This window comes from Triturus cristatus, chromosome 5_1, assembly GCF_964204655.1.
Source record: "Triturus cristatus chromosome 5_1, aTriCri1.1, whole genome shotgun sequence".
Taxonomy (NCBI): domain Eukaryota; kingdom Metazoa; phylum Chordata; class Amphibia; order Caudata; family Salamandridae; genus Triturus; species Triturus cristatus.
In genome coordinates this window covers 126,377,611-126,391,432 of record NC_140587.1, presented here as the reverse complement: position 1 = coordinate 126,391,432, position 13,822 = coordinate 126,377,611, and the positions used below count along the sequence as shown (strand labels likewise).

The 13,822-nt window shown below is 44.8% G+C and overlaps 1 protein-coding gene across 1 annotated transcript in view; it reads right to left on the bottom strand.

The window, feature by feature from the left end:
- LOC146830363 (general transcription factor II-I repeat domain-containing protein 2-like) overlaps positions 1-13,822 on the bottom strand; it is a 52,124-nt gene that overhangs the window by 33,109 nt on the left and 5,193 nt on the right. The gene's annotated exons all lie outside the window — the stretch shown is intronic.

The following is a 13,822-nucleotide window of genomic DNA, read 5'->3' as shown; positions in this document are numbered from 1 at the left end:
GAGACACGAAACACTGGCAATCGCTGCCCCTCACACTCTTGGGGAGAGCGGCTCTCTTTAAGATGATGGTGTTCCCAAGATTTCTTTACACACTGAAAAACACCCCTTTCCCTGTACCCTCTTCTTACTTTCGAGCCATAGAAGCAGAAGTAACCAAGCTCCTCTGGGATAATAAACCAGCTAGAATAGCTATGACGAAGGTGTTCCAGACATGGTATGATGGTGGCATCGCGCTCCCAAATATCCAGGTATATTATTGGGCATCCCAACTCACTGTAATCAATCACTGGATTCATATTCCCCATACTGACCCGGCCTATGGTCTAGACAGAATCGAGCTGGGTGAAGGGGGATTATTTCGAGCACTTTACAACAAGACCCGGGCCCGGCTGGGCCCGACACAACACACACTCCAGATATGGAAATTATCACATAAAAAGCTGGGATGGCATAATAAGATCACATTAGCAATGCCCCTTTGGGATACAGAGAAATTGGGCCAGTTGGGAAAGAGCAAGGGCTTCAAGCGATGGGACGATATTGGAATTTCTAAAGTGGGAGATCTCTGGGCGCGAGGAAAGATGGTTCCCTTTGCGCGGCTCCAGGAGCAATACAAAATAGCACCCATGGAGCACTTCCGCTACCTTCAGATCAAACACGCTTTAGAGGCAGTGATTCCCCCTAACACTACGCCACCTGAGGCGTCGCCACTAGAGAACAGATTATTAACAGACCATCTACACACCAAAGCGATCTCCCTAACATATCGTAAGATCATAAATAATATGCTGGACCCAATGCTAAAGCTGCGGGAGAAATGGGGGTGGAAGTGGGAGATCTAGACGACACTGACTGGCAGGAAGCACTGGCGTCACCCAGGGAGATAGTGATCACATCCCAGCGGCGCCTAGTGCAGCTCAAAATCCTTCATAGAGTTTATATACAAGACCGCCCTATACAAGTAGGGCAGAGCAGATCCCCCCCCCCCCTTTGCCTACTACAATGCGGAGCGCCTGGTGCCTTTTTTCACACCCCTGGACCTGCCCTGACATAATGCGTTATTGGAAGTCTGTTACGGATACCATTACGAGAGTCAGCGGGCACCCGGTCCCATCAGAATCAAAGCAGTGCCTTTTAAACATTTGGGAGGAAACAGATCTTACGGCCCTGGCGCAAATGTGGGCAACATTGGGATTAATGTTAGCAAAGCGAAATATAGCTAAACACTGGAGCGTAGCAGACAGACAGACAGACACACACACACACACACACACGGAATGGCGCAATGATATGGACATGGCCATGATGACGGAGAAGGTATATGCACGTAGGGGGTGCCCAAAAAAATGGATAAAATTGAGGGGAGGCTGGAATACATACAGGGGCGAAAATGAGAATTGCTGACAATACCACGTGATCCAGAACTGTAATATGGTGCGACAAACTTATCCCATGTATAGATGTCGATCAATGGTGCATACTACACGCAACGTCAAAGATGTTAGCTGTCATAGAAAACTGCCAAAGATGTGTGAACTGTATAACATTCAATGTATAACTACATATTTACGCAATACCAAATAATGTTTCATTAAAAAAAATTATGTCTGAAGGTGTAGTAAGTGAAGTGGGAGTAGATCTAGGCAGTTGTTTTTCTTTTGCATTTGGGGGTCTTGCTTTTTTCGGGTTTGATTTATAAGCCCAAGATTGAAGATCTAAGAACGCCAGGGAAAATATCCCAGCAGGATGAGCTGGCAGGCTTTACAATTTCTATTTTGAATTCTCATCCTTTGCAAATACCTGCTACTTCCGATGGTTTACTGGACCGACAGACAGTCTGTCATATCTGTCGGACTTAAAGGGTTAGGTCTTGTGCATTTATAAAATAAGTTCGTTTTGCCAGAGGGGAACACGTGATCCGAATAGGTCAATATAAATGGAACAAAACGTTCCCATGAATTAGTTCACAGTGCTCCCACTCGATTTCTTGGAGGCCAAATGGGGAGCCCTGATTATACTTTCCACTCGTTTTGCTCATGCCTTGATTTTGGAATAGAAATTATTTCAGTGCGTCATACATTCTAGGGCAATGGTTCCCAAACGTTTTAAACCACAGTCCACTTTTTAGAACAACCAACTTTCGCGACCCACCTGACTGCAATTGACATGAGGAAGGAGGATTCTTTAATGTCACCCCAGCATCATGTGGTAGCTCACTGTTATTTACAGACAGGACATTTAGTGGCCGCTAACTGTGCAAGGACAAATAGTTTTACTGATAAAAGTATATAGTGCACAAATAATGTGTGGAAATTGGGTGCCTGTGAATATTTGTCATTTGTGCATCACCAAGTACAGTGGCATGATTTGTTTTGTTCCTATTAAAATCTGTTTCCAGCTCGCTTCAGAATTTTAAAAAAAAGTATTTCGTTTTTGCTTTCCTAACTGCTGTGAATGAATATAGTTAATCTACATTTAGTTGTAAAATGCAAAGAAAAATCCTCATACTTTCCTATACTCCAGCAAGATTGTCACATAATCCACGTTAAAAACTCCTCTCGCTTTGCAGTGGGAGAAGGAAAAGTAAACACCAATCCCATAAACAGCAATTTGTCAGCCTGTCTGTAGACCTCTGTCTTTGAAGCACCAAACGTGAGAGAGAAACAAAGAATTTAAAGGCATCTTTGTATATTGCTCATAATTTTGCGACCTACCAAAATTCGGCTCCCGAACCACCAACGGGTGTTTACCGGCAGTTTCGGAAACTCTGTTCTAGTGCAGGTCCGATCACACATTCCAGCATCATGCTTCCCTGAGAGCTGCCTGCCGTTCAGTTATAGCGCCATTGGTCTCAGTTTTTGTGACAGCACTGTCAGTGAAAATAATATTTTCCTCACAGATTGAAGCAAGATTGGAGATTTTATTCCAAATAGGTGGAACAGATAAGCCACGCCTTCCACGGAATATCCATCTATGTGAATCCCTCCGATCTGCAGCCACCAGCGTCCCTCCTCACTCCACGGGGACCTCTCGGGTGGGCGTTCAGCGGGGAGACCATTTCTCACGGCTAAGTGTAAACCGTACCTGTCTGCATGTTCTCAAGTCCTGAACTGTTACTTTACATGTTTCTTTAATTTACTTTCTAGATTATTTTCACGTCTCTTGGTCTCTTCATTCTGTTAGATGAAGCGCTGCTATACCTGCTGGTCTGGTCTGCGCTATAAATAAATAAGTACACAGATGTTTTCCGACTGAGCTCTCGCGGGACACTGCAGACAGCCGCCTCGTGCCGTTTATACTTTACTCAATATCGGTTATCGAGCCCCCGTGCTTTACAATGTCACCCAACACCCATGGTGGGAAACAACCCCAGGGCCACTATTTATGCATAAAGTGTTCATATCTTCTTGTATGTGCTATAAAAACACCTTCAGACTAAGGATTTGTAATATGTGGTGCAGCCTGGTGACGGTCACAAAATACTGCCAGCTTGATTACAGTTACAACCACATTCATTAGTGGTAGTTGACAGATTTCAGGTAAAGCGCTACTTTTGTTTTATGGTCTTTCTTTAAACGGCAGTGTTCACTTCTCTTGCTTTGCCACTTTCCTTACTAAACAAGCAGCATACATGTTGGCAAATCTGTTACATTAACTCTTTCACAAGTTATGCATGGCTCAGAATTTGTCTGTGCTAAAATAATATTACACACCTGAGTCGTTTTATAAGCAACTGTGTCATATGTTTATTGCATTACTTTCTCCATTTTGCCCTAATGGCCTGCAGCAAAGTCTGATTGCAAAAAACCACCAATGAGCTATTGCACAAGATGCAAAAGTGGTGCAGATAAGCCGGACAATGCTTTAATCCATGGCGGCACAGCACCCAGGATGTGCTGCATCACTAACCACTTATAAGGTTCCAAAAGCGAGACCTGTTGGCTCTGCCAATGCTTTTATATTGTGCGTTTGAAAATACCACTTTTAGAAAGCGGGTATTTTCTTGCTTAGTCGTCCTATGGGCCTCTGCTGGTTTGTGGATGGACTGTCTGGCCTTGGAGTGACAGGGGCTGAGGATATGCATTCACTTTAGACAGCCACTGGGGGGGGGGGGGGTTAGGTGTGTCCTGACTTTCCTGGATGAGTCAGGGCTGGACTGAATAGACCTGGGCTGCATATAAATTAGGGGGAGGAGATTTCCTTGCACCTGAATGAGCCGGGTCTGCCTTACACAATGCTGTCTCCACCTCCTGCAAGGAAACTTTCGAATACGTCTGGACTCAGGAGGAACCTCTGCCAAGGGGGAAGAGCTGCGAAAGCTGAAGGAGAATTACTGCCCCTTTGCTGTGTGTTGTCTGGGATTGGCCTGCAGTGGTTGTTTCAAAGACTTTGCTGTGTATCCTGGTTGAAGATCTCCATGGACTTGAAGTAGAGCGTGCCTCCTGTTCTGAAGTCTCAGGGACGCAACGACTTCACCATTAGCTTCCCTGAACTTCCTTGCTGGGTGTTCTGACATGCCAAGAGGTGCCTGTTCCTGTGTTGGGCCTGTAGAGGATGTTATTGCAGCTGGGAAAAGAGAAGCAATTACAGAAGAGTGAACCATCTAAACCAGTTTACGACACAACACAACAGTGTGGGAAGAATTCCCACACATCGCCATTGTGCCGCTGAAGAAACTGACACAGCAGCTGCCCACGGCTGGAGAAATCGCTGCACACCAAGTCTCGTGCACTGATCTCCGAAGTCCGAGATCACCGCACCGATTCCGGGTCAGGCGCGGCTGTGTGACTTAAAGAACCAACGCTTCGGAGGACAATGGCTGGAGAGATCAACGCAGCACCATTGCTGCCCCTGCATCACGAGCCGACGCTGCCCCTGCATCAAGAGCCGCCGCATCCCCGAATCCCCACGCATCGCACCGGGTAGAAACAGTAAGAAACCGATGCATCACCTCCCCGCACAGTAAGAAACCGACGTATCACCTACCCTGCGTGGCAGTAAGGAACCGACACATCACCTCCCGTGGGTGGTAGTAGGGAACCGACACATCACCTCCCCGCACAGTAAGAAAGCTATGTATCACCTTCCCTGTGTGTAAGGAACCGATGCATCACCTTCCCTGCAGCTGTTTTTGCTTATGAGTTGGATGCATCTAAGGTACTTTGTGTTGAAGGTGTCGCATCTATAGTTTGCCATGGACAGAACTATTTTTACCTTTTAAAAGTCATATTTGGACAAATGTATATTAGATTTTTGTCATTTTGGTCTTGTTTGGTTTAGATGAAGATTACTTATTTTTCTAAACTGGTGTGGTGTTCATTTGTAGTATTTTCACTGTATTATTGTATGTGTGCACAAATGCTTTACACACTGCCTCTGAGATAAGCCTGCCTGCTCGTGCCAATCTACCAAGGGCATGAGCAGGGGTTGACTAAGGGCGTAACTCCCATACCCTGACTAGAAGCATGGGTCCCTACTTGGACAAAGGTGCAAACCATTGCCAACGATCTAAGAGAAACTGAAATAACTACTCACCAAACCATGCCTGAGGAAAAAGTTGCAGTTAACAAGATCTAACTCAGAAATACAAACATTGAATATTTAGAAATAAATGATCCCACTGATACACCCAAAGCTATTCTTTGGGATGCCTTTAAGAAAGTGGTGAGAAGAAAGGCACCTGCTCTGATTTTATTGGCCAAGGAAACTAAGTGGTACAGTCGCAATTAGAAACTGACCTAAGGGGGCCCAAGAAGAACACAAATGTGTGGGCTCTAGAAAGACACTGCACCCAATGATCACGGCTAGGGTTCAGTTTCACACAATGCTAAAAGAATATTCTAAAGAATCTAAACTGAAAACGTTTCTGACACAGGGAATAAAACAAATACTAGATTGGCCATGAATGTTGCCATGAGATCCAAAGAGAACACATCTTCTATAGGTGGGCTAAAAGACCACCATGGAGCAATACAATATTTGGAAGGAGAAAATGCTGCCACATTCAGAGCAGAATATTAAGTGATGTACATTAGGGTTCCAGACTCCTCTTCAGAACAAATGGAATTACTGTAAGACCTCTGCTTTCAAAGGATTAAAGTAGCACAGAGAGAAATGTTATCAATGCTATTCTCTGAAGCTAAAATATTACCTGGGATTAAGTCAATTAAATTGTTTTAAAGCGCTTGGACTGGGTGCCTTTATAGAGTAATTTTATAAAGCTAGTGCCAATGCCAATGGAAACATTCCAATCTGTAGCGGACTCTTGAAGCTTAACACCAAAAATGATGGGGCAAATATTTTAGTGGTGCCCATACCTGGGAAGGGCCACTTTAGTTGTGAAGCCTTTAGGCCAACTGTTATATTAAATATGGGGAATAACTGACATGAAAAAGTACTTGTCCACATGTTGAAGGAGCTACTACCAAATTTGATATATAAAGACCAACTGGATATCATCAAAGAAAGGTAAACTTTTAACATAAGGATAGCAGCTCACATTGTTGGGGGAAAAAAATGAAAGATTAAATATGGCCTTAATTGTTCTAGGTGCAGAAAAGGATTTTGACAAGGTGAGCCAGTCTTTTTGGAGATTTTGGACTGGAGGGTGTTAATTTATTAAAGTGATTGTGGATTCATGCCAAACACGGATATTGGTCAACTAGGTATGTTTAGGAGAGTTTGAGTTGGGTAAGGTTACGCAGCAGGGGTGCACATTGCCCTCCTTAGTATTTACAACCATTACCAATGAAGAAAGGGGCCTCATCGCAAATCATGTGTGTCCTTAACAGGTTGGTAGAACACCAAATTTCACTATTCTCAGATTATGTTATACTGTCACAGAGTTCGTGACTTTGATACAAACTCTTAAAGACATACTTCAGAACTTCAAGAAGGCATTTGGTTATAAAACACACAGGATTTTTTTATGATATTTCCAGTAAACAAAGAAGGGGGTGTGTGAAGAAAGAGGAACAACTCAAATTATCACTGTTCAAACAGGCCAAAGACTCAAAATATTAAGGGGTACAAAACACGTCCAAATTGAGTAGGTTATATGCTGACAGCAACCTGAAATTGTTAGGTGAAACAATGGAGGTTCTCAGGAAATGGAGAGATAGACACTCATCAGAAGAGTGGCCTTAAAAATGAATGCCCTTCCCCACTCCTTTACATACTCCTGGCTTTTGGTGATATGTATGGACAGTCCATGTTTGAGACCCTCCAGCGGCAAAGGCTGGACTTCATCTAAAAAGGTGGTAGCTGTGTCTGTTGACGAAAATGCAGACAGCACCTGTGAAAAAAGAGGGGTACGTTTTTGAGATAAACAGGAACAGTACACAGCAGCCCAACTGTGAATCTTTGAAGAGGGGTTGCAGACACTCAAGCAAACTCAGAGGGACAGGGCGGTAGCAGGAAATGTCATGATCAGGTGTGAGACCAGCAAAAATTATATTACACCAAATAACTACTACTTTGCTAGACATTTTGGGTGCAACAGTAATCCAAGTGAGTCAGACAGGGCCCTTGTCTTTAAATTCTCAGATTGTCAGTTTCACCACGAACCGGAGTCGCAGCGTTCAAATTTCTTTGACACGGAGTAAGTTTTGCAGGATTTCACATTATCAGCATGAATGGAGAGAGGCAGTATCATCTTACACTCACAAAGCTGACATATTTTGGACACAAAAGGTGTGGAGAATGAGGACTAATAACCAGCTGGGTACAATTGAGACACTGGATGAGGCATTTTTCGAATGAGATTACTGGATAACATCATCACTGTCGTTTTTGCATGACATCGCGTTGTTTAAATAGCAAGGAGTAGAAGTGCTCTTATAGAAATAGGATTTAAGGTTCACACTGCACATGGTTTTCATTTTTTACAGATTGGCCCCTGACGAAGGGACAAATGTCCCGAAATGCACTGGGCATGGAAGAAAGAATATTTTGATGTTAAAAGCTGAAATATAGAATCTGTGATGTGAACAGATCAAACAGATGTATTAACATGTGTAGAAAAAAATTGTTATGGAATTCGTATATGTTTCTTGAAAATATGAAGAAGTAATAACACCTGATTCAAACATAAATTATTTTGAAAAGAAAGTAAAAAGATTGTCAGCATTTGTTTTTGCAAATTGTGCACATTGAAACAAGTACTTGAATGTATGGTTCATACCGGCCCTTACCATACACGACTCCACAGCAACTTATAAGGAAAAGGAAGAATTACACGAAATGGAGGGGCGGGAAATGCAGAATGCTAGCAGAACTATTTGAGAATGGGAAAATCAGCTCTTTTGAAAATTGTTTAGAAATACAACCTTCTTGAAGAAAAAGACTTCTCAGTTGAAATATTGGGCTATGCACCCAGGCAATACAGAGGCACCTATTAGTCCAAAGACAAAGTGCTGGTGACGATTTACAAGCATGAAAGGGTTAATAATGGTGTAACACTAAATACTTTCAACTCCCGGATAACCTATACAAATTATATATATAAAAGGTGGAATAATATAGTTAAAACAAGCATTGGCATAGCCAATAGGTCTCGCCTTTGGGGAGCTTATAAGTGTTTAGCCATACAACAGTTGCATAACTAAATACTTATAAGGTCCCAAAAGCGAGACCTATTGGCTATGCCAAGCGGCCGCGAAAGTTTAAGTGATCGCAATCACGATCAAACATCAAAGCGGCCGCGAAAGTGAGAGCAATCACGGTAAAGCGGTGCGCGCGCGCCTGCGCACATGCACTGTAGCTCTAGGCTGGCCTGGTAGCACTTTTTGGAGCCCTCTCAATAAGTCTCGCCAGACCAGCGCATGCGCTGGGTCAGGCGAGACCTAAAAAGATCTCATGAAGCATTAAGTGGACTATAGAGAGATGTGGTCATTTGTAATAAGTAGATAAAAACTAAGAAAGCAGAGATCAAAATGAAGATAGGAATGTATTTAACTCCAAGTAAAATAAATTGTGTTACCAAAAGCAGCAGATAGATGTTGGAGGTGCTGCGGACACAGAGAAACCAGGTACAATTCCAGAGTTATGGCCCAGTAATTTCAAGATATTGAAAGGAAGTGCTAGCAGCTATAAAGAGAATGGTACGGTATGCTATACTACACATAGGAGAGGTAGTGGTGCTGGGTCTACTCTGGGATAAACGCGATGCAGTGTATCTCACTAACTGGAAACTAAACTCCCAGTTATCTGGGCAGCAAAAATTGTGCAGGCGATAAAGATGATGTAGAAAATCACCACGTGTGCTTAAAACGTGGTATGGGAATGCGTGGGAAGGAATATGCTACTTACCAGTATGCATCTGTTCTTGGCATGTAGAGCTGCAGAGCCACACACTAAGGATAAGATCGCCATCTGGTGTTGGGCTCGGATGATTGCAGGTTGTTGTTGTCTTCGGAAGAAGTCTTTGGTCACAAGATAGAGGACTCCTCCTCTGGACAACAGTGCGCATGGGCATCCACTCCATCCTCATATTGTTTTTCGCCATGATTGGAAATGATGGAGTGTATAAGAAGTAGAGAGGAAGGATGTCCATGTGTAGTGTCTAATTAAGACAATGCTAGAACAGATACAGGTCCCGGGGAGGCGGGTGGGCGTGTGTGGCTCTGCAGCTCTACATGCCAAGAACAGATGCATACTGGTAAGTAGCATATTCCGTTCGAGGCATATGAGCTGCAGATCACACACTAAGGATAGACTATATAGCAGTGTCTCCCCTAGCGGTGGTCACCTGTATCCGTTGCAGCAGTTTGGAATAGAGTTTTTAGGACAGCCTGGCCTACTGAAGCTTGTTGTTTGGAATGCACATCGACACAGTAGTGCTTAGTGAAGGTGTGTGTAGTAGACCATGTGGCTGCTTTGCAAATGTCTTCTAAGGGGATGTTCCCTAAGAATGCCATAGAAGCCCCTATTTTACGCGTGGAATGTGCCCTAGGGGGAACTGTAAGAGTACGTTTAGCCTTTTGGTAACATATTTGGATACATTTAACTATCCACCTGGCTATACCCGATTTGGAAATGGGGTTGCCCTTATGTGGTGGTGCGAAAGCAACAAACAGTTGGTTGGTCTTTCGAAAAGGTTTGGTTCTGTCGATGTAATAAAGCAAGGCTCTTTTAACATCTAAGGTATGAAGTGCCCTCTCGGCTACTGAGTCTGGATTAGGGAAGAACACTGGCAGTTCGACTGACTGGTTTAGTTGAAAAGGGGAAATTACTTTAGGGAGGAATTTTGGGTTTGTCCTAAGAACCACTTTGTTGCGATGTAGTCGTAGGAAGGGTTCTTCAAGAGTTAAGGCTTGTATTTCACTTACTCTTCGTAGGGATGTGATTGCGACAAGGAAAGCTACTTTCCATGTTAGGAACTGCAGTTCACATTTGTACATTGGCTCAAATGGGGGACCCATGAGCCTTGTTAGATTAAGGTTCCACACAGGTGAAGGTGGTAATCTTGGAGGAATAATTCTTTTTAGACCTTCCATAAATGCTTTAATGGCCGGTACCTTAAAGAGGGACAGGTGTTGCCTATTTTGCAAGTAGGCTGCTTATGCCGCTAGATGTAGGCGTATGGAGGAATAAGCTAAATTGCATCTTTGCAAGTGTAGCAAGTAGCAAATGATGTTTTGGATGGACGCATCCAATGGACGTATGTCATTGTTAGTGCAGTAAATGGCAAATCTTTTCCATTTTGCTGCATAACACGCCCTAGTAGTAGGTCTTCTGGCTTCCTTTATAATATTCATACAGTCTGGAGGGAGGTTGAGGTATCCGAACTCTAAGACTTCAGGAGCCAGATTGCCAAGTTCAGAGTTTGAGGATCTGGGTGTCTGATTTCTCCATGGTTCTGGGTTAATAGAGCCGGGGAGAAGCGCAGTTTTTGATGTGGAACTAGAGATAGTTCCAGAAGTGTGGTGAACCAGGGTTGGCGTGCCCAAGTGGGAGCTACTAGGATGAGCGTTAGCGACTGTTGTTTCAGTTTGCGTACTACAAATGGAATGAGTGGGAGAGGCGGAAAAGCGTACGCAAATCTGCCTGACCAGTTCATCCATATTGCATTGCCCTGTGACTGCGGGTGTGGGAACCTGGCGGCGAAGGTTGGGCATTTTGCGTTTTCTGGTGTGGCGAACAGGTCTATGTCTGGTTGTCCCCACTTTTGGAAGAATGGGAGTAGGACTTTGGGGTGTAATTCCCATTCAAGTATTTGCTGTGTGTGTCGACTTAGGAGGTCGGCCACCTGGTTCCGAACCCCTGGGAGGTGTTCTGCTAGCAGGTAGATGTTTTGGGGAATTGCCCATCTCCAGATTTGTTGTGCAAGTTGGGACAGTTGTAGAGATTGTGTCCCCCCCTGCTTCTGTATGTAATACATTGTGGTCATGTTGTCCGTGCGGATGAGGACCGTTTTGTTTTTTAGGTGCACTTGGAAGGACTTCGGTGCTAGTAATACCGCTAGAAGTTCTAGGTGATTGATGTGGAGCTGTTGCTGTTGAGTAGTCCACCTGCCCTGAGTGGTGTGTTGAAGGAGGTGGGCTCCCCATCCTGTAAGAGATGCGTCGGTCGTCAGCACAATCTGTGGAAGAGGCTCTAAGAACGGCTGCCCTTTGGACAGGTTGATGGTGTTCCACCACTTCAGTGAACGAAGTGAGCGGCTGTCCACCAACACCAGATCGGTAAGTTGTCCGTGGGCCTGGTTCCACTGTTGTGCTAGACATTCCTGTAGGGGACGCATTTGAAGGCGTGCATGGGGTACTATGGAGATGCATGATGCCATCATGCCTAAGAGTTGCATAAACACTCTTGCTGGAAGAGAGTGTTGTGTTTGAAATTTTATGATGAGATTGTGTATGCTGGCTATCCTGGCTGTGCTGGGGTAAGCTACGGCCTTGGATGTATCTATGGTGGCTCCCAGGTATTGGTGTACCTGGGAGGGTTGTAGTTGAGATTTGGGATAGTTGATTGTAAATCCGAGCTCGTGTAGGGTTTGAATAGTGCGGTGAGTGTGGAGAACGCATTTGTCGAGAGTATTGGCTTTTATGAGCCAATCGTCCAGATGGGGGGGAAGACATGGATTTGTTGTCTCCTGAGATGCGCCGCCACTACTGCTAAGCATTTTGTGAATACCCTGGGTGCGGTTGTTACTCCGAATGGGAGAGCTGTAAACTGATAGCGCTGACTGTCTACCACGAATCGTAGATACTTCCTGTGTGCATGATGCATGGGGATGTGAAAATATGCGTCCTTGAGGTCCAAAGTGGCAAGGAAGTCGCCCTGTTGAAGTAATGGAAGGACCTGTTGGAGAGTGATCATGTGGAAGTGGTCTGATTGTATATACTGGTTTAGTAGTCGGAGGTCCAGTATGGGTCTTAAGGTTTTGTCCTTCTTGGGAATGAGGAAGTATAGAGAATATACTCCTGTGCCCTGATGTTGGAGTGGAACTGGTTCTATTGCGTGTTTCTGAAGCAAAGACTGAATTTCCTGTTTGAGGAGCGTGAGGTGGTGAGACGACATGGGACGGTGTCTGGGTGGTATGTTTGGGGGTGTGTGTATGAGTTCGAGGCAGTAGCCAGACTGGATAATTTGTCTCACCCACCTGTCTGTTGTGATGGAATTCCAGACAGGTAGGAACTGTTGAAGTCTTCCCCCAACCGGAGTGGAATCGTCTGGGGGGAGTGGTGGTAAGTCACTGTTTAGTGGCTGTAGAGGTGCGGGTTTTGTTGTTGCCCCGCCCTCGGCCTTTGGTATTATTTCCCCTGTAACCTCCTCTAAAGTATCATCTGTTAGGGGATGTTTGACCTGATGTTTTGAAGGTGGAAGAGGTGTCTGTTCCCACATTTTTGGAGGCCCCTCTATAAAAGGAGCGACGAAAGGAGCCTCTGGCTTGAGGAGACTGTAATGCACCCATTGATTTGGCAGTCTCATTATCTTTCTTCATTTTTTCTAATGCAGTGTCTACTGCGGGTCCGAATAGTTGCTCCTGATTAAAGGGTTGAGCAAGAATGGTGGTTTGCACTTCCGGCTTAAAGCCGGAAATGCGGAGCCATGCGTGTCGTCTAAGTAGCACGCTTGTGTTGACTGTCCTAGAGGCGGTGTCCGCTGCGTCCAATGCGCATTTGATGGAGGCATTTGATATTAGTTTGCCCTCTTGGATAAGGTAATTGGCCTGTGATTTGTATTGATCAGGCAGGTGTTGCAAGAGGTCTTCCAGTTGATCGTAATGAGCCCCATCATAGCGAGCCAATAGGGCTTGTATATTGGCAATACGCCAGTGGTTAGCAGCTTGTGCGGCAACTCTTTTGCCGGAAGCCTCTAAGAGTTTAGACTCTGTCTGGGGGCGGTGTTTCTCCGGTTGTTTGGAAGTTTGCCCGCTTTCTGGCATTTGACACGACTAAAGAGTCTAAGGGGAGTTGCGCTTTGATGTACGCAGGATCCTGTGGTGCCGGTCTGTATTTTTTTTCTATCCGGGGGTTAAGAACCCTGGCCCTAAAAGGGTCTTTAAAAACCTCAGTGGCGTGCTTGATCACTCCCTTAAATCATGGGTAGAATGTGAACGCTTTTTTTGCGACTGCTCAAAGGTGTCGAGGAGAAAATCTTCCTCAGGTGTGTCTGTTTGCATGGTGACGCCATGGAACAGTGCCGCCCTGTTTATAAGCTGACCAAACCCCAAATGGTCATCAGGCGGGGAGGGTTTTGAGGGGTATGGAGTGGGATCAGGCATGTCAGGCATAGGGTAAGACCAGTCGTCTATGGGTGCCGTGTCCTGGAGTGTAAAGGGATCATTAGGATCAGTGGGATCATCAAGGAAATCCGGGTC